We start from the raw sequence: 22256 nt of genomic DNA, 5'->3' as shown, positions 1-22256 counted from the left end.
CTCGGACCGGTGCACTCTGGGTCAAGGTTTGAATCTCGGCGCCTCGGCCTCCGGTGACCCTCGGCGGGCGGGCGATGTCTGTGTCTCCCAGGGAGGGAGGGGGTCGCTCAAGGCCAGGCCGCCCCGGGGGAGGGCTTACAAGGTAAGAAGAATGGAGTGAGGCGGTCAGGGGCCACGTGGACCCCTCACACCTGGAGGAGGCGGGGGAGCAGGCATCTAAAGCATTGTTAACAAGGCGGGGGTCAGCCTTTCATCCTTCCGAGGCCGAGTGGGAACGCGGGCTGACCCTCACAGGTGCCTGGCCTGGATTTCACGTCATGACCCAGGGACCTATGAAACGGAAGAACACGCCCACGTCACTGGAAGGCGGAAGAGAAGAACCCGGAAGGAGCGGAGCGCGAGGAAACGCCGAAGGTCAGCTGCCCACCGCTGACCCCAGAGACGAGAGGCCACGAGCCCAACGTGCTGACCCCAGAGACGAGGGGCGCGCGAGGCCAGCGTGCTGACGACCCCGGAGACGAGGGGCGCGCGAGGCCGACAGCTGACCCCAGAGGCGCGCGAGGCCGACGCCGCCAGCTGACCCCAGAGACGAGGGGCGCGCGAGGCCAGCGTGCTGACGACCCCGGAGACGAGGGGCGCGCGAGGCCAGCGTGCTGACGACCCCGGAGACGAGGGGCGCGCGAAGCCAGCGTGCTGACGACCCCAGAGACGAGGGGCGCGCGAAGCCAGCGTGCTGACGACCCCAGAGACGAGGGGCGCGCGAGGCCAGCGTGCTGACGACCCCAGAGACGAGGGGCGCGCGAGGCCGACGCAGGTACGTGCCACCCTTTCAGAGGGGCCCGGGAGGGGTCAACCTCCATCACCCCCGGGGGTGCACCCCTGAACCCCCTCCTCTGCGTGGGGCTCCCAGTGACTCTCTCTGAGGAGGAGTGACCTCCTCCAGGGATCCAGCTCGGGTCTGTCCCTCCCTCCATCACCCCCGGGGGTGCACCCCTGAACCCCCTCCTCTGCCGCGGGGCTCCCAGTGACTCTCTGAGGAGGAGTGACCTCCTCCGGGGATCCAGCTCGGGTCTGTCCCTCCCTCCATCACCCCCGGGGGTGCACCCCTGAACCCCCTCCTCTGCCGCGGGGCTCCCAGTGACTCTCTGAGGAGGAGTGACCTCCTCCAGGGGTCCAGCTCGGGTCTGTCCCTCCCTCCATCACCCCCGGGGGTGCACCCCTGAACCCCCTCCTCTGCCGCGGGGCTCCCAGTGACTCTCTGAGGAGGAGTGACCTCCAGGGATCCAGCTCGGGTCTGTCCCTCCCTCCATCACCCCGGGGGTGCACCCCTGAACCCCCTCCTCTGTCGCGGGGCTCCCAGTGACTCTCTGGGGAGGAGTGACCTCCTCCCCCTCCCTCCGTCGTGTTTAAGGTCTCTCAGAAGCGCCCGGCCGCCCGAGACTGTAACCCCGCCCGGATCCCCTCTGCGTTCCCCTGTGTATTCCTTCCCCCTCTTAACCCTCAACTCCCGCGCCAAGGGGGAGCGCACCATTTTTTTTTTTTCGAAAGTGAAAATTTAATGGAACGGTTGGAGCTTTTTAAAATTGGGTTTTATTGCTAAAAGACATAACAATATTGTTGACTATCGTATCAATTTGTCTTTTCTGTTCCTATTGCATCCTTATTTTTTAGTGTCTTAGTATTTATCTCATATATTTAAAACAAATTGATATTGGCATTTGAAACAATACTTACAATTTCACTGCCACACTAGGCAGTGCAATATGAACAATCGTACAACCATTTGTGACTGAGTTTTACCCCAACAGTGTTTAAACAATACCAGTATATGACTCCTCCGCGTTTGCAGTGACCAATTAAACCTATCCTGCGGCAGCACATCATTTGATTATATTAGTAGTGACGCTAATCAAACTGTATGTCAGTGGAAGCCAGTCCTAGCAGGTATTGACGTAGAGTTTTGTAGTAAATTACTTCTCCACTCTTCTCCACTGAATAGATGCCTGGGCGTCTCTCTGGCTCACAGTGTCAGTCAACTCAGGCTGAGCTGTTTGGAGCCAGCTCCTGGTGGGGTTTTACCTATACTTCCTATCTTCTCCTATTCATCTATCCTAAAAGTGTTAGTTGGCCTCGAACATTTTTAAGAATGCCCACTGTGGTGCTGATACGAACCCCTCTAATAGTCACTTTGAAAGCTTCCCTCAGTGTGGATGCACTGTCCACCGTACCCGTGTTTACAGCAAAATATTGTTCAATGGCTTCCTTGACAGTATTATTATACATCTGATACAAAAGAGCATGCGCACGGAAGTGCCATATGTATGGGCAATGTACATTAGTTGCATGTTTAAAGGCAAGCAGCACCGGATTATGATCCGACAATGTGCGTGGAGGATCGTGATGTCCGTAACCCAGTCATTGGCCTGCTCACTGAGTAGCCAGTAGTCCAATTGAGACCATGTATTGTGTGCAGGTGTAGGATGCGTACCCTCCTTAGCTGTACCATTACGTAGTCTTCCGACATCTACAAGTCCAAATTTGAGTATAGCATCATTAATGCACTGCGCTATTCTGGGTTTAAGTTACCCCTGCTGGCTTGATATATCCAGCTGAGATTCTAGTTATGTGCTTGGGTCCCCCCACACGGATGTACCATGTTACAACGCATACCGTTACAGCTACCTACCATTACAACGCATACCGCTTTGAGGTGCTGGATAGTGGTAAGTATAATTTACTATTCTAACTCCAGTCCCCGTGGACCCTAGGGAAGATGTTGGATAGTAAATTATACTTATTCCCTATCCTAGAGCGCCCCCCAGCGCAATGCGTTGTAATGGTATGCGTTGTAAAAGTCGCGTTGTAATGGTAGTGCGGAGTAAAAGATGCGTTGTAACGGGTGTATACCCCCCACACACAATGGCCGCTTCAGGCCATTCGTGCAGAGCGCCTCGCAGCCGCAGGAAAGTGTCCGGCTCGTCCACTATCTGCCCTGAAGTGTTTATGGTGGTGACAAGGGAGAGTCAGTTTACCATGCCCCATGGAGTCAGGATTCTGGAGAACCTCAGGATCAGGGTGATGCTGAAAGGGGTCCACCTCCTGATTTCCCCACACTCTGACTGTACATATAACACAGAGCGTAAAGGCAATCAAGCGAGGGATAACACAGGGAAGGTAGGGATGGGGTCTGGAACGGATGGGATAGCTGAAACGACAAGAACAAGAAATATTATCACATCAGTTCTACCTACTCTCATTCAATTCTCGCTAGAGGAACGATACATACCACTGAAATCAGGAGGGGACCTCTTTCCTCTAAAAACATAGATACTTCTCTATCTCTGAGTGCTACCTGGAAGAAAACCATAAATTACTAACAGTTCCACAACCTTCTGTAAAGCATCACACGGGTCAACCATACACCACACATACCCTTAAAATGCTTCTTTTGCAGCTGTAATAATTCTCTCCAGTAACCCAGTGGATATGATTAGGGATATCACCAGAAACCTCAGTTCCAATCACTGAAGATCAAGAGTTCGATATATAAATATATTGTATATCTTCCAAGTTATTCAAGAACAAAAAATGATAAAGTCATTTAGCATTCCTAGCTGGGCCCAACTCTTTATGGAACACTAACAAAAATAGTTCAGAACGAATGCGTCCTCATCCGAGGCTTACCGACTTCCTTTTTCTATAGTTTGGCAAAGGTCCCCAAATTATAGTTGCACAAACTTTCAGTCAATACCAGTAACCGCTGCCTCGTCCTCGCGGCAGCCGCTCACGAGAATGCATCAAACGCGGTCTTGCTTCAGTAATCAGTTCCGCTTCAAGCTCTCACAATGTCAATACTGATGCGCCCACTCTACGAGCACAGACAATGGGAATCTTCCCTCGCGGCAGCCGCTCGCGCACAGGGAAACTCCGACTCCTCACCGAAAACGTCCTCTGCGAGCCGGCAAACAATACACAGCTTTCTCCTCGCGGCAGCCGCTCGCGCAGGAACAGCGGGAAAGGGAAAGCCTTCCCCCTCGTTGTCTTTGGGATGATCACGTCGTTCCGAATCTTCAGTTGAACGGGCAATCTTCAAAATCTCTAGTCCAGGAAACAAAAGCTCCCCTCACCAGGGAACACGACCACACTTCTCTCCTTCAGGATTCAAGAGAAACAATCAAATACAGCGCCATCTAGTGGCCACCACCAATTTATAAACTCTGTTCACCTATTACTTGTGGGAGTTGTAGTTCTGTAGGCGCCATATGCGATTCCTGACAGTATGCCCCCCTTAACGGCGCCTTCTAGCACCAGGTTTCCCAGGATTCTGAGCATGGAATCTACGAATCGCAAGAGGGGCATGCACTTCAGTACTGGGTTCCCAGGAGTCATCTTCCGAGGCGTATCCTTTCGAAGATATCAAATACCACAGCTTACCCCGTTGGTATTTGGAGTCCAAGATACGACGCACCTCATACTCCAGTTGACCGTCTCTCATCACTGGAGGGACCGCTTGACGTCTCCCAGTTCTGGCAGGTTTCAAAAGACTGCAATGAAAAACCGGATGGATCCGTAAGGATGCGGGTAACTTCAGTTTGTATGCCACAGGATTCACCACCCGCAGCACTTCATAGGGTCCGATGAACCTAGGGTGAAAGATACTGCGGAAGCGGAAACGTATGTTTCTGGTCGACAGCCACACCTTATCCCCCACTTTATATACTGGACCCTTCTGACGTCGCCGGTCTTCCCACTTCTTGTATGAAGTTTTTGCCTTTTCCAAGTGCTGTTGTATCCGCCGATGTATCTTCAGCAAGGCCTTCATCCTAGCCGCCACGGTAGGATGGTTATGCACATCACTAGGGATGGTAACAGGCAAGATGTCAGCATGATAACCCGTGTTGGCCCTAAAAGGGGATTCCCCCGTAGAACTGTGCCATGCGTTGTTATAGGATAATTCGGCTAACCACAGCAAAGAGACCCAGGAATCATTGGCCTCTTCGGCGTAACATCTCAGATATTTCTTGAGGGTCTGGTTAAGCCTCTCGGTTTGACCGTCAGACTGTGGGTGAAAGCTCGTAGACAAAGCATCCTTTACTTGCAGAGCCTTACACCAAGTACGCCAGAACCTAGCGACAAACTGCGGGCCACGATCCGATCCGATGGTCTTGGGGATTCCATGCAACCGCACCACTTCCGTCAACACCAACTGCGCGGTTTGAGCAGCCGTAGGGAGATTACGACAAGGAATAAAATGACCCATTTTGGTCAGGCTATCCACCACTACCAGAATGGCATAGCAACCCTTATCCAACGGTAGTCCCAGTACAAAGTCCATGCTTATCACTTGCCAGGGTCTGGAGGGGGTGGGAAGAGGCATCAACAACCCCTTACTTCTGGTTTGTTCACTCTTAGCTCTTGCACAGATTTCACACTGCTCAATCCATGACTTCACATCATTCATCATTCCTTCCCACCAGAATTGTCTCTGTAACATCTGGAAGGTTTTTGTATGTCCCGGGTGACCTGCCACCATGGCATTATGACACCAATTAAAGGCCATCAGACGCAGTTCATGCGTGGGAAGAAACAGGGCGTTATTCTGCATAGGTAGTCCATGTTTCAAGGTACGTTGTTTTTCTTTACTCGCCCAAGTTAGCCATTGTGAGGAGGGACGTTGTTTACGGACAGCTTCCAGGAACATTTCAACAGTAGTGGCACACACCACTCGCTCTGGAGGCAGGATCGACAACTGTTCTCCCTTCGATGAAGCTCCGGGATCCAATTGGCGGGACAAAGAGTCTGCCTTTCGATTGTCCGCCCCAGGACGAAAGGTGATTGTAAAATCATATTCTGCGAAGAATAGCATCCAACGCATTTGGCGCTGCGAAAGGTGCCTAGCAGTCTTCATAAACTGCAAATTTCGGTGATCAGAGAACACCGTAACTGGATGTTGACCCCCCCACAAGTAAGGCCTCCACTCCTCAAATGCCCTTTTGACTGCCAACAGTTCTTTTTCTGCCACTGTATAGTTCACCTCTGCAGGATTCAGTTTTTTGGACAAGAATGCAACCGGGTGCAGCTGACCGGTGGATTTATCTCTTTGTGACAAGACTGCTCCAATGGCGATGTCCGAAGCATCAGCTTCTACAATGAATGGAACATCGGATTGCGGATGTCTCAAGATAGGGGCAGAACAAAAAGCCTTTTTCATCTGTTCGAAGGCCTCTCCTGCCTCCGAATTCCAGCAGAATGTAACACCCTTTCTCAACAACCGGGTCACTGGAGAGGCTAGTTGTGAAAAATGGGCAATAAATCTCCGATAATAATTGGAGAAACCTAGAAAACATTGCACATCCTTCACACTCCTAGGTACTGGCCGTTCTTGCACTGCCTTCACTTTTCTTTCCGCCATCCTAAACCCCTGAGGATTCAAGATCACCCCCAAAAACTCCACTTCAGTCACTCCAAACTCACACTTACTTAATTTACAATATAAGCTTTGTTCCAGTAATGTCTGAAGAATCAATTTAACCTGACTGACATGCTGAAATGGATCATCGGAATAAATCAGAATGTCATCGATATAGATGACAACAAAACGGTCAATATATTCCTTCATGATATCATTTAGAAAGAATTGAAATGCCGCAGGGGCATTGCAGAGCCCGAACGGCATCACCAGATATTCAAATAGCCCAAAGCGCGTTTTAAACGCCGTCTTCCACTCATCGCCGTCCTGAACTCGCACCAGATGATACGCCCCTCGTAGGTCTAACCGGGTGTAGATGTTGGCTTCTTTCACCTGGTCTAACAGGACGGGTATGAGTGGAAGAGGGTAACGATTTTTAATCGTGATCTTATTTAGCTGTCTAAAGTCTATGCAAGCGCGCAGCTCACCGTTTGCCTTAGAAATAAAGAAAAGAGGCGAGGCCGCTGGGGATCGTGAAGGTCTTATGAACCCCAACGAGCACAGATGTTCTAAGTACTCTCTTAGATATTTCGTCTCAGAGTCAGACAACGCATAGACCCTACAAGTAGGAATCTTGGAACCTTCCACCAAATCAATACGACAATCGTAGTCGCGATGAGGTGGAAGTTTCTCTGCCTCCACCTTGCTGAACACGGCTTGATACTGATGGTATTCTACCGGTAGAGTCACCTCCTTCTCCGCTGCCGTAGCCACCCTGAAACTCTGGGCCAAGGATAGGGTATGTGACCCCTCCTTGTCTTGCAAACATTCGGATACACAATACTCCGACGTGAACTGGATAGTTTTCAACTTCCAATCCATCAAAGGATTGTGTCTCCACAACCACGGCATCCCTAGAATGACTTCATATTGCGGAGCTTCGATCATATTTAGTACAATAGATTCTACATGATCCCAGGGATGTCCACAAAGAGTCAATTCTAAGGCTTCAGTATGTTCTACAATGGGACCAGACTTGAGAGGGGTGCCATCCACCGCCAACACCAGCTCTGGTAGTTGAGTGGGTACTTTCTTTAAACCTAGCTTCTGCACCAACCCATAGTCTATAAAGTTTCCAGTAGCCCCTGAATCCACCATTGTATTCACCGATACCTTTTGCTGTCCTGATCCCAAATACATGGGCAATATCACATGAGACACTGCTTCCATTCTATCCACTACTCCCAAGGACGGTATTCTCCATTCCTTAGGAGGAGCAGGACTACTCTCAGCCCCCTCGTTATCCTCCTGTACAGCATAGGTGTTGTCTGCTACTACTGCCACCATCTTTTTGGCAGGAAAAAACAAACCCCGTTTTTGGGGTTTAGCCGGACATTCTCTCACATAGTGCCCCTTTTTGCCGCAATACATGCACAAACCCAGGGCACGTCTGTTCTCTCTTTCTGCCTTGGTTAATGGAGGGCGAACCGCCCCTATTTCCATAGCCTCGGGACCTGAATCCTTCTTGTGTGTAACACTCTCCACCTCATACCCACTCCATGTTCTCCCTCCTCTTTTCCGCTCACCTCCCCTCTCTGAAAGGCGGTGATCCAACCGCAAGGTCAAATTAATCAATGCTAAACAACTCGTGGGCTGAGGATCGATCTGGGCCAGGACGTCTTTCATGTCTTCATTCAACCCCTGATAATACAGTGCCATTCTTTTCTCTTCGGGCCAGGCCGTTTCGCCCACCAATCTATTGAATGTTGTCATATAGGTTAACAGATCCTTTCTCCCTTGACGTAACCCCAACAAATCACGATCGGCACCAAGGGTGGTAGCCCGTCTATCAAAAACCCTCTCCAACTCGCTGCGGAAGGCATTCCAGTCCGTCAACAGAGGATCATCTTTGTGTACTAAAGGGACAGCCCAGTTTGCGGCCTCCCCCGTCATATAAGAAATCGCAAACGCTACCCTAGAATGATTGGTAGGGAAGGAAGCTGGCCTACATGAAAAATGCAAGGTAATTTGCGTCAAAAATGTCTGTATCTTAAGAGGATCCCCTGCATAACTCTCCGGACTAGCCAATGGTATCGGAGGAGGCACAGTAACCTGTATTTGGGGTACCCCTGCAGAGGCATCAAAAGGATTCCTAGCCTGTCTGTCAAAACGTTCTTTAAGAGCAGTAACTTCTGCCCGAGAATTAACCAACTCCTGCTGAACAAGAACCAATGCCTGCATCACTTCATCAAGTGTGGTCATCTTTCAGCAGACCCTGACCGGGAGGTTCAATATTTCTTGGGTATTTGATTCTGTCAGGATTCTGGAGAACCTCAGGATCAGGGTGATGCTGAAAGGGGTCCACCTCCTGATTTCCCCACACTCTGACTGTACATATAACACAGAGCGTAAAGGCAATCAAGCGAGGGATAACACAGGGAAGGTAGGGATGGGGTCTGGAACGGATGGGATAGCTGAAACGACAAGAACAAGAAATATTATCACATCAGTTCTACCTACTCTCATTCAATTCTCGCTAGAGGAACGATACATACCACTGAAATCAGGAGGGGACCTCTTTCCTCTAAAAACATAGATACTTCTCTATCTCTGAGTGCTACCTGGAAGAAAACCATAAATTACTAACAGTTCCACAACCTTCTGTAAAGCATCACACGGGTCAACCATACACCACACATACCCTTAAAATGCTTCCTTTGCAGCTGTAATAATTCTCTCCAGTAACCCAGTGGATATGATTAGGGATATCACCAGAAACCTCAGTTCCAATCACTGAAGATCAAGAGTTCGATATATAAATATATTGTATATCTTCCAAGTTATTCAAGAACAAAAAATGATAAAGTCATTTAGCATTCCTAGCTGGGCCCAACTATTTATGGAACACTAACAAAAATAGTTCAGAACGAATGCGTCCTCATCCGAGGCTTACCGACTTCCTTTTTCTATAGTTTGGCAAAGGTCCCCAAATTATAGTTGCACAAACTTTCAGTCAATACCAGTAACCGCTGCCTCGTCCTCGCGGCAGCCGCTCACGAGAATGCACCAAACGCGGTCTTGCTTCAGTAATCAGTTCTGCTTCAAGCTCTCACAATGTCAATACTGATGCGCCCACTCTACGAGCACAGACAATGGGAATCTTCCCTCGCGGCAGCCGCTCGCGCACAGGGAAACTCCGACTCCTCACCGAAAACGTCCTCTGCGAGCCGGCAAACAATACACGGCTTTCTCCTCGCGGCAGCCGCTCGCGCAGGAACAGCGGGAAAGGGAAAGCCTTCCCCCTCGTTGTCTTTGGGATGATCACGTCGTTCCGAATCTTCAGTTGAACGGGCAATCTTCAAAATCTCTAGTCCAGGAAACAAAAGCTCCCCTCACCAGGGAACACGACCACACTTCTCTCCTTCAGGATTCAAGAGAAACAATCAAATACAGCGCCATCTAGTGGCCACCACCAATTTATAAACTCTGTTCACCTATTACTTGTGGGAGTTGTAGTTCTGTAGGCGCCATATGCGATTCCTGACACATGGAGCATCGCCCGTCTTTGCCTATATATGTGTTAATAGGCGTAAATGCAATGCCTCTCCACTAATATGGGTACCCCTCTGGCATATGAGGAGTACGAGGAGGGGTTTACGTTACCCCTGCAGGCTTGATATATCCAGCTGAGATTCTAGGTATGTGCTTGGGTCCCCCCACACACAATGGCCGCTTCAGGCCATTCGTGCAGAGCGCCTCGCAGCCGCAGGAAAGTGTCCGGCTCGTCCACTATCTGCCCTGAAGTGTTTATGGTGGTGACAAGGGAGAGTCAGAGCTTACCATGCCCCATGGAGCATCGCCCGTCTTTGCCTATATATGTGTTAATAGGCGTAAATGCAATGCCTCTCCACTAATATGAGTACCCCTCTGGCATATGAGGAGTACGAGGAGACTAGCTTGTATCCTGCCCATATGCCGGCGATGTTCACCTCAGTGGACATACTAAAATGCATCTCCTGCAGGAGGGCGATATGTACGCTGTGGAGATCTAAGTAGGCGAACACTTGTCTGATTTTTTTAGGGAGTATTAGGCCCTCTGACATTCCATGTCACAGTTATATTTCTCACCCATAGTCATCACGAGGCGTTAAGTGTAATTGTGTTGGTGTCCTGCTGCCAAGGTCAAATAATGCGATCAATGTGAGTTCAAGCGTCTGGTAATTCAATCACATTAACAAACCCAGCTTTTGAACCTTGCCATTCCCCTCCCACACCCACTTCAGCAGCCCAAAATTGCTAAAGCCATCCCACAAACAAACTCTAGAACCGCCCTTCATAGAAACCCCATTAGAAACAAGAAGATAATGTGGTGCACACATGGAGGCGGGGGCCGCCCGCCGGAAACCCCAGTGACAGTCACATGGGGGGTCGCTTAATCATCTTAATTTCCACCTTGCAGCCCTCTGATTCACCCTTTCAGTCATTCATCCTCCCTTTCTCTCTCCACCCCCCTTTCACTTATCCATCCATCCATCTACCCACCCATTTACTCATCCATTCATGAATCCATCCATTGATCCTATTACTCATCCATTCTTTCACTCATCCAACCATCCGTTCACTCATCCAGCCATCCGTTCTCTCATCCATCCACCCTTTCACTTCACTCATCTATCCATCCTTTTGTCCATCTACCCCCTTTCACTAACTCATCAATCCTTACATCCACCCTTTCACTCATCCATCCATTCACCATTTCACTTATCAATTCATCCATCCACCCATTCACTTGCCCATCATCCACCCATCCATCCATCCTTTCACACACCCATCCACCAATTCACTCGCCCATCAGCTGCCCTTTCACTCATCCATCCATCCTTTCACACACCCATCCACACTTTTACCCATCCATCTACCCCTCCACCCATAGATCTACCCTTCCATCCATACATCCATCTATTTACATTTTCTCTCATCCATACTTCCATTCATTCACTCATCCGTCCATCCTTTCTTTCATTATCTATCTATTCCCCCTTCCATTCATGCATTCATCCTTTCAGTAATCCATCCAGCCATTCAGACATTCCTTCACCTATTTACTCACCCACCTTTTCACATTATGAGCTGAGCCTTTGTTTGCAGAGTGGCAGGCAGAAGAGTCCCATCAAGAATGAACTAAAGCAAGGGGTGGGCTGGTGGAGAGTTCACTACGCCCCTGCACATAGGCAGACTGAAAACGTAGAAGTCATGCATGATGCACAGTGCCAGGATGTGAGATTAATGTAACATGGTGTTGTTTCCAGGGCTTTAAGCGGCGTAAAAAAACTTGGGGGTCTCTTCAAAGGGGGTGTTTGACATAATTAAGAGCGCAGCTTAAAACACCTAGGCTAAAAATATGCGCTTAGCATAGTGTTCTGCCTCACTGGTATTATGTTGTCTCTGTCATTGCATCCAGATGTATAATACAGAAAGTATCATTACACCCCAACAAGCCAGGACTATTGGCTTTGTCAATGGTTGCTAGTTCCTTTAAAAAAAAAAAAAGGAGCAACCATGGCTTTGTTGAATACAATATTGAAAATACTTCAGTTCTAAAATGACAGGACAGTGTTCTTTTAAACTTATTTTACAGGCTTCTTTGAATGAAGTGTTTTCTAACGTTGCAGCGTGGGCGTTTTTACTTTTTATCGTACAGAATGCCCTTCTGTACTCTGAGGCAGGAGGAGGCCGCCACATGGTGTCACACCCCCAGACTGCCCCATTGTCATTCAGTAAGTGGCAATCAGCGGCATACTGAATGACCATTGGCGGGAGGGGCTGCTCTTGTGCTCCTGGAGGAGTGCGAGGCGCCCCCAGCAGCAGGGGTGAGGCCTCTCACAGGGGAGCAGCGCTGCTCCCTGTGATGGCCAAAATTACAGATAGTGTGCGCGGCACCCCTGGCACCTCATTACGGCGCACCGGGGCGCCGCGGCGCACAGTTTGGGAACCACAGCCTCAGAGGCATGGACTGCCTTATTGATATCGCACAAGATACTGAATCCATTTGTGGGTTGCAAAAAAACTGAAATACCTTGTGTATAATTTGTGCTTACATCGTGCACTTAACAAATTGTTACACCTATAATGGTGTGCTCAGGATTTCTTTGTCTATTCAGTTTTTGTATTTCACCCACAACTTGAACACCGAAAGACGTAATCTAAGATTAGCAGAAAGAGCCCGAAGATCCTCTCCATCCTTGGAACTTCTAAAATGCTTAAGATCAACGAGGAACACATACAACAAAAGAGTAAGGCAAGTGAAAGCTAATGTCTTTAGAGCACAGCTTGACCAAGCCAGAAATGCGCCACAAAACGATTTGAAATAGTCAAGCGGCAGTCACGCCGGAACCAGCGCCCTCCCAAACTGTGAAGAACTGGCTGCCTTCTTCATGGAAAAAACCAAAAAGATAGAGAATGAGCTACAACTAGTGAATGGACTACTACCGGCTTCCTCACTCCGTTTTTCACTCACCACGCAGTATACTGAAGGTAGTGATCCATCCAGGCACCCTTCCAAAACAATGCTCCTGCCACACCTTCTCCTCAATCAACGAAAGTGACATTTACAAAATCCTTTTATCATTAAACCCATCTAATCACTTCACTGACCCTCTACCTCCATCTATATTCAAAGAGATCACACCCTTCATTTTCCCCTATGGTCTAAGATAGTAAATGTCTCGCTACATCAAGGCACTATCCCTGATTGCCTAAAATCAGGATACCCCCACTTTTTAAAAAAAACAACGCAGACTGCTCTGATCCTAATAACTTTCAGCCCATCTCCAACATCCCTACTCTTGCAAAACTCTTAGAAAAATGTGTCTAGATCCAACTCTGCAACCACATAGACAACTTTTAACTCCTTGACCAACACCAATCAGTTTTCCGTCAAGGTCACAGCACTGAATCTGCACTTACTCATTTTGTGGATGACATATTAACACTGGATCTAAATGAAACATCCCTCATGATACTGCTCGACTTTATACCCGCCTTTGACACAGTTAATCACGATAGACTATTGGAACAAAGGATGGGCTTATTAGGGGTCTTATTGCAATGGTTTTCCTCATTCCTCTAAAACAGATCTCAGGTAGTCACAATGAATCCATCTCTGTCTAAGCCCCATGCGATCAATCTTGACTTTCCACAGGGATCTGCTTTCTCACCCATTCTCTTCAATCTTTTTCTAGAACCACTGGCAAACCACTTAAAATCCGCTACCATCCACTATAATATGTACACTGATGAATCTCAAAATCACCTTCCCAGAGGACATTATATTCCTCAATTCCACCTTGCAAAATACACAACTCTGGGTCACAGAAAACCATCTCAAACATTCTACTGCCAAAACGGAATTCTTTCTCATCTCACCGCCGAATAACATCCCCAAGATCGATCTTTGGTTGAAACCTCTTGCAGCCCTCAACTGCTCTCCACACATCATACACTCTGCTAGATCCTTGTGTATCACATTAGACAAACATCTGAATATACAGGATCACATTAGCGCAGTCACCAAAGGAGCGAGTTAGCAGCTGAGCATTCTGCGGAAACTTAAACCCTACCTTCCACATGCAGACCTAAAACAAGCGGTCTAATTTCTTGATTTGCCCATACTGGATTATGGTAGTGCCACTCTATGTGGCTTACCTCGATACAAGTTGGCCTCTCAAAGAGCCTCCCTCAACACCGCAGCTAGACTTGTCTCCGGAACAAAATGAAATACACACATCTCCCCGGCCCTAAAATCCCTGAATTGGCTACTGTACAAAGCAAGAATTCAACAAGTAATTGCATGCATGACTCATAAAGTGCCACACATCAATACCTCCAGATATTAGGCCCAAAAACCAAACCATGAGGGGGCTGCAGACCTTTGCGAAGTGCGCACACCCTGCTTCTGAAACCCAAATGAAACCATAAAAAGAAAATGGGCGCCAGCGCGTTCTCCGTTGTCGCACCTAAGATATGGAATTCTCTACCACCGGACGTTTGTCTAATCTCTTCTACCACCTCCTTCAAAAAAGAGGCATAATCTTTTCTGCTGACTAGGTTTTTACCCTAACACAATATATTTATGCTTACTAAAATGTAACCATACTAACTACTCTTTATGATGCTTGACCATCTTATTGCTGACTATTATTGAGATCAAGCTTTTTACTCTATTTATTTTCATTGCTGTGTTTGTCATTTACTCATGTCTGTTTTACCACTCCATAAAGCATTCTAATACCCACTAGGGTCATGTTTGCGCAATACAAAACTATAAATAAAAACAAATCTACATTTTTATATGAATTTCTCAGAGTTCTGAGCTGTTTTAGGTGTGGTGAGGGTGCTAGCCTCCATCGTCTCTCTGCAAATCGGAGTCTGCTTCTTTCTTCATTTTGGTGACCGTTCTACCACGGTTGTGTTAATTTGTTTTTGGTCCTTTTTTGTTGTTGTGGGGTGGGGTGCTAACGACTCCAGTATGTCATTCATAGTTCTGTTGTAGTGTTCCATGAGTTTGTGAACATCGGAAATGCTTTCCTGGGGTTGAAGTTTTCTTTGGTATAGATCATACAGCTCATCTCTATTCTTATTTCTAGTATCCCTGACCCACCGTCTAGGTCTAACCTCTTATCTCATTGCCTTTGCTTCAGGAGCTGAGATGTGGAATGAGATGCTGTGATGATCTGACCAATCGCATGCCGTTATGGAGTCTATGCCTAGTGCTTCTGCCATGGAGATGAGGGTTAGTGATGTTCCTTTGCCGTGTGTTCGACCTGTGCGTGTTTTTCTTTTTTACAGAGTTATATATATCGCGATCTTGACCCAGATCGGGCATCCGAGCGCTTTACATAGCACCAGTTGCATTACATGAGGACACTTTAAAAAAAAAAAAAATTTTATTAGGCACAGGGAGATTAAGAGATGTACCCAGAATCGCAGTATGTTCAGCGTCATTGCCGAGACTCGAACCCAGTTCCCAAGATTCAAGATCGACCGCCCTAGCCGTTCGGCCAACTCCTCTCCCCTGATTGCATGATTGCAACAGATTATGGTCTTTGAAAAAAGATTTAGTGCAGTCACATGTGGGTCCTCCATTTAATTGCAATCTAGGTTGAAGTCGCCTAGAAAGATTGTGTTCGGATGTTTTAAGGTCTGTACTGTGATTCTTAATTGCTCATGAGGGTCCGGTTGTCTCCAGGAGGGTGGTAGATAATGTGTAATTTGGTCAGGGAATAAATCCCCCTAACCCATGAGAACTTCAACTCACAGGAGGATATCTTCTCCATTTGGAATCGTTTGATCTGTGAATGCACGCAACCCGCACCCCCCCAACTTGGTTTTAGTGTGTGGTTCAGTCTAATGATGTTGTAGTTAGGTGGAACTAAGATATCTAATAGTGGTGTGGAAGAGTTATTTAGTCAGGTCACTGTTAGGATTGTTGTGTCTACCAGGGATGTGGAATTCCTATAGGCCGACGCCCAGGACATATTGTTTGAGGCCAAGGGCAACAAGTTTTCATTTGTATTTTGTCATTGGGACAAGTAGGCCCAACCCCCTGCAGCACAAACCCTTTGGCTGCCAGTTTACAGTACCACATTATGGATCAGGGAAGGGCACTGTCTGCAGTTAAGGTAATATTTTTGTCCATATATTAATGCTGTTCAAGCTTGTATTTATGGTTCAGTAATTGAAAGCATTTATTATTAGGGTGAGAGTAAATGTTGTAAGCTCCAACTGCACTACTGACACGGGTTCCACTATAGATAAGTGTACAAACGTTTTCAAAGTTTAGCAATATGAGGCTATGGATAATGCTCCCAAAATGCTCCCTTATTTGATTCAAATATTTGCAGAAAATCGAAAGCAAGATTGATGATTCTTTGCTTTCAAAATAAAATGTTCATGAATAAATGAAGTGATTTCAGATTCATAATCCTCATCAGCCAGGCTATCTTGAATCCAGTGGTACAGTGAGCAAGGGACCCACGTCTGGGCATACCCTGCCATCTCAGGGCGAACAAAGCGATACCAAAGGGGATGATGGACGGAGCGTTTGAGCAAATCAAACACTCACCCCCAGTCAACTGATCTGGGTTTAATCCATCATCATTCTGTAGCTCACTCCACCACCCCAGTTCAGACATGGCCATATGCAAATCAGTCTGACCCTGTGCCTCATGGGAACAGTCCAGCCCGAACTGCCAAGCCATGTCTTCCCTGGACCGGAAACAAGCATCCTGGGACCCGTTTCGGATTCAGAATCCTCATCAGCCAGGCTATTTTGAATCCAGTGGTAGCGTGAGCAATGGACCTACGTCTGGGTATACCCTGCCAACTCAGGGCGAACAAAGTGATACCAAAGGGGATGATGGACGGAGCGCTTGAGCAAATCAAACATTCACCCCAGTCAACTGATCTGGGTTTAATCCATCACCATTCTTTAGCTCACTCCACCACCCCAGTTCAGACATGGCCATATGCAAATCAGTCTGACCCTGTGCCTCATGGGAACAGTCCAGCCCGAACTGCCAAGCCATGTCTTCCCTGGACCGGAAACAAGCATCCTGGGACCGGTTTCGGATTCATAATCCTCATCAGCCAGGCTATCTAGTATCCAGTGGTAGAGTGAGCAAGGGACCCACGTCTGGGCATACCCTGCCAACTCAGGGCGAACAAAGCGATACCAAATGGGATAATGGCCGGAGCGTTTCAGCAAATCAAACACTCACCCCTAGTCAATTGATCTGGGTTTAATCCATCACCATTCTTTCGCTCACTCCACCACCCCAGTTCAGACATGGCCATATGGAAATCAGTCTGACCCTGTGCCTCATGGGAACAGTCCAGCCCGAACTGCCAAGCCATGTCTTCCCTGGACCGGAAACAAGCATCCTGGGACCGGTTTCGGATTCATAATCCTCATCAGCCAGGGCTATCTTGAATCCAGTGGTAGAGTGAGCAAGAGACCCACGTCTAGGCATACCCTGCCAATTCAGAGCGAACAAAGTGATACCAAAGGGGAGGATGGACGGAGCGTTTGAGTAAATCAAACACTCACCCCCAGTCAACTGATCTGGGTTTAATCCATCACCATTCTTTAGCTCACTCCACCACCCCAGTACAGACATGGCCATATGCAAATCAGTCTGACCCTGTGCCTCATGGGAACAGTCCAGCCCGAACTGCCAAGCCATGTCTTCCCTGGACCAGAAACAAGCATCCTGGGAACAGTTTCGGATTCATAATCCTCATCAGCCAGGCTATCTTGAATCCAGTGGTAGAGTGAGCAAGGGACACACGTCTGGGCATACCCTGCCAACACAGGGCGAACAAAGCGATACCAAAGGGGATGATGGAGGGAGCGTTTGAGCAAATCAAACACTCACCCCCAGTCAACTGATCTGGGTTTAATCCATCACCATTCTTAAGCTCGCTCCACCACCCCAGTACAGACATGGCCATATGCAAATCAGTCTGACCCTGTGCCTCATGGGAACAGTCCAGCCCGAACTGCCAAGCCATGTCTTCCCTAGACCGGAAACAAGCATGCAGGGCCCTCACCATTATAACAAACATTGGCAAAAGCAACAATTGTTTCTGGTCTTAAATAGCACATTCTGCCACATTAGTTACTGGCATTGAGCAAAACTACTGTGTGCCGATATGCTCCTTGTGAAAGAGCTGAATGCTGTCACTCACAGTGAAGCCAGCCGATACAGACAGCGAGACAACATTTTAATAAATGCAATACGTCATGGTCAACTCCAGACCAAATTACCGAACCAATTATTAAAGAAAGTCTAAAAAGTGCACCCATGGTATATGTCCTTGCATTAAGTGCAGCTATACTGCTTTCGTGAATTCCCAAGAATTTACAGAAGTAGGACAAACAAGCATTTACAATGCAATGGTCTCGGCATTATTAAAGGTAGAGCTATTGGCATTGCTCATGACATCTTTTTTTATCATAAATAAATAGCATTGTCATTTACATTGCCAATAGCTTAATCGTTAAATAAATGGCAGTCATTTACAATGCCAATAGCTTAATTGCTCGTATATGCATGATCTATTGCATTTGCACCCACACAGAGCCACCCACACACATATATAGAGCCACCCACACAGAGTCATTCACATAGAGCCACCTACACACACAGAGCCACCTACACAGAGCCACCCTCACAGAAAGAGCCACCCACACATAGAGCCACCTACACAAAAAGCTATCCATACAGAGCCACACACACAGAAAGAGCCACCCACACATAGAGCCACCTACAAAAAAAGCTATCCATACAGAGCCACACACATACACAGAGCCACAGACAGAGCCACACACACAGACAGAGCCACACACACAGACAGAGCCACACAAACAGACATGCTGCACACCACTCCTGATGCTGTGTCACACACGCCAACCTAGGTTATTCTGCAGGGATGCATGTATATCCCCAGTGCAACGGAGTCCTCGACCTAAAAAGGGGGCACACACACGAGAATTCATTATTCCAGCCAGTTTAATGAGGTTAGGTCCCACCACACACTGTAGAAAAATCACAGACACGTTTCGGCTGTGAACAGCCTTTATCAATCAGCGAGTCATCAGATTGAACACTGCTTTTAAAACCACCCTGATCATGAAAATAAAAACCGTACTAACATTGATTTCACCGAATGAAAATAATGAACAGGAGGTGTAAAAATGTATACACTTTGCCATCATGCGCTTTAAAATTTTGCCCTGCATGTATATTGTAATACTGATTTTGAGCCACAGTGACCTTTCAATGAAATACTGTTGCCTAACGTGTAGCGCAATTGCAATAAACTCAATCCTGCCAATACTACAGTCCAAATGATCTAGATATATACAAACTGAAGATTTGTCATTACAGTCTGTTCGTGTGGCGTGTTCCACCAAAATTTGAAAAGTATTGAACATATATTTGCGCTCTTTCAAATGAATGTTTCTGTTGCGTGAAACGCAAGTTGCAAGTTACACAAACACTTCTTAGTACCTATGCATTGAAGCGCTATGCGGGAATAACTGCGAGTAACATAATGTTGCCACATTGTTGCCAATAGGATGCGAAGTTCTCAGAGAACACCAAATGCTGATCACAGCAAAGGAACAAACAGTAATATGTGGCATATGGTCTAACAGGAAGGGAGCTATTGAAGTCTTATGCCGGGCATGGAGGCACAGTTACCAACAGTATCGAAGCCGACCATGAGCACACGAGGGAGTGAGCAACACGAAGTGTGGTGGTGAAGCAGATAGAGAGCAGCACACGAGGGAGAGAACTACATGAAGTGGGGTGGGGGAGAAGCAGATAGAGAGCAGCACACGAGGGAGAGACCAACATGAAGTGTGGTGGGGAGAAGCAGATAGAGAGCAGCACACGAGGGAGAGAGCATCAAGAAGTGTGGTAGGGAGGAGAAGCAGATAGAGAGCCACACACAAGGGAGGGAGCATCATGAAGTGTGGTGTTGGCGGTGAAGTCAAGTCAAAAAGATTTATATAGCGCGCTACATACCCGGAGGGTCTCAAGGTGCTTGAAGAAGGGTGGGGAATTACTTGTCGAATATCCAAGTTTTAAGTTGCTTTCTGAATGCTAGGTGGTTCTGAGTGAGACGAAGGTGAGTGGGGAGTGAGTTCCAGGTTTTAGCTGCAGATAGAGAGCAGCACACGAGGGAGAGAGCAACTTGAAGTGTGGTGGTGGAGGAGAAGCAGATAGAGAGCAGCACACGAGGGAGAGAGCAACATGAAGTGTGGTGGTGGAGGAGAAGCAGATAGAGAGCAGCACACGAGGGAGAGAGCAACATGAAGTGTGGTGGTGGAGGAGAAGCAGATAGAGAGCAGCACACGAGGGAGAGGGCAACATGAAGTGTGGTGGTGGAGGAGAAGCAGATAGAGAGCAGCACACGAGGGAGAGAGCAACATGAAGTGTGGTGGTGGTGGAGACGCAGATAGAGAGCAGCACACGAGGGAGAGAGCAATATGGAATGCAGGTGTATGGAGAGAGCCACATAAGAAAGACCTGCACAAGAGGGAGAGAGCAACACAGAGCGCAAGCGCCGAGGGTGGGTTGTTTGGATGAGGAAAGCAGCTCACAACCGAGGGAGCTAGAAAGCACATGGACACCCATGGAGCACTGAAAGAAAAAGAAAAAAAGTAGTTGTCCTACTGTGAGCAGTGGAAGGATACAAGAAATCAAATCAAGAGGATGAGGAAGAGACTGTGGTCATGGGGAGGTAGAAGCAGAAGAATGAGAATGCAAGCCATGATCAAGGAAGAAGCGAGCAACTGAGAGTGACAATAAAGCCAACCAAGGAAAGAACAGAATAGGTCTTTTGCAACCAGGTAGGTGCGCTGTGTGGACGGCGATACCTAAAAAGAGAGTCCTTTAAGTACACAGTGAAAAGATACACGTCATCCAATCACAACACTGGAAGACCAGAATGCTCCTGGCCCAGGCACACACATGTATAGAGAGGAAAACCATGGATCAAGAGCAACAACTCAGACAGGCCCAAGGTCCACTCTAAGTATATATTTTGCGTTGGCAATAATAGGTATGCCTACAGTCAGCTCGAGCCAAAACTCTCTGTAGCAGAGACCTAAAGACAGATAAACAACAAACGGCTCCAACACATACTAACATTAAAGTATCAAAATGAAAACACAAAGGCTTTAAGAAATACAGCAAGCAAACACAGACACCCACAGAAATGATACACCAATGGACAAAAACCGACACAAGCACTTATGCAGATATCGCTACTGTACACACTCACTGTCAGCAGGGCCCTACTTCGAGTATCACCAGCACCCCCCCCCCACCCCCCCTCTCCCGACACACACAGGTAGACCGACAGAGGCGCCTATAGGCACAAAACACAGGTATGCCGTGAAAGACACTGTCGAGGACAGAGCCGCACTCTTGTACAGTCACCGTGGGCGCAGCCAGGCTAGGCCGAAGAACCATTACCAGTAAATGAGGGAGAGACCGTCGAAGCGCTCGAGCTGGCGTCCAGGCGCTTTAAGATAGGACATCTCATGCGGGGACCAGCCAGAACGTCCTCTTCATCGCATGCAAAGCTATCGAGGCAGTGTGGTGGTCCGCCTATCTCGCTCTGTCTTCGGGCACAGGGCGACCGCTCCAAAGGGCCTCATTTAGCCACGTCCAGAAACAGGGCACTGCCAACCACAGAGGTCTCTCGCTAGCAGAAAGGCCTACCGCAGAGCGGCTAGCTGGAGCCAAGGACACTTGGGGTTTGCCAAGATGGAGGTCAGAAGAGAAGAAGGAGCTGGGCTTGCAGAGACCCAAATGGAGATAACATTGAGTGGCCTCTTGACTTCATGTTCCGCGAGACTCCCGCAGCCCGCGTCGCTACCGCAGCCCTGTGCGGCTGCCGTAAGCAGCAGATGTTGCCACACCAGACTTAATCCTAAATGGCAGGGCCGGCAAGGGCAGCCTCGGCGGCCAAGGGCTTTCGCGAGCTCTGCATCTCTAGACACAAGGGGAGTAGGCGGGTGGGGCGAGGGAGCGAGAGCGCGTCTCTCCACTCCAGGGATCCGTGTGTACCCCGAGGGCTCGAGCTGCTCCAGTCCGAGTTCTGCAGCTCACTATGGATTAGGATACTGTTAGCAGCACACGTCATGCAAGTTACAAATTCAAAACCCTGACCAGACAACTGTCCGCCGTGCGGTATTAAGGGCGCGTTTGCACATATTGTCCCATGTGTTCATTAAACTGCTTTCTGACAATTTATGATAAGGGCTGCTTAT

The 22256-nt window shown here is 48.1% G+C and overlaps 1 protein-coding gene across 5 annotated transcripts in view; it reads left to right on the top strand.

Moving 5' to 3' along the window:
• Window positions 1–349: 349 nt before the first annotated feature.
• The window catches only part of LOC147737019 (uncharacterized), a 34338-nt gene continuing 12431 nt past the window's right edge, over window positions 350–22256 (top strand). Inside the window, exons 1-3 of one of the 5 annotated variants that reach the window (XM_086958135.1) lie at window positions 350–499; window positions 577–814; window positions 15109–15200. The gene's annotated coding sequence lies outside the window, so the exon portion shown is untranslated. Of the gene's footprint in view, window positions 500–576; window positions 849–15108; window positions 15201–22256 lie in introns of all 5 variants that reach the window. The other 4 variants (XM_086957876.1, XM_086957967.1, XM_086957786.1 and 1 more) reach the window with 4 other exon arrangements.

Source organism: Lissotriton vulgaris, chromosome 1_1 (genome assembly GCF_964263255.1).
Source record: "Lissotriton vulgaris chromosome 1_1, aLisVul1.2, whole genome shotgun sequence".
Classification (NCBI taxonomy): domain Eukaryota; kingdom Metazoa; phylum Chordata; class Amphibia; order Caudata; family Salamandridae; genus Lissotriton; species Lissotriton vulgaris.
Note: the sequence above shows the minus strand (reverse complement) of the source record. Positions and strands in the feature narration are given on the sequence as shown.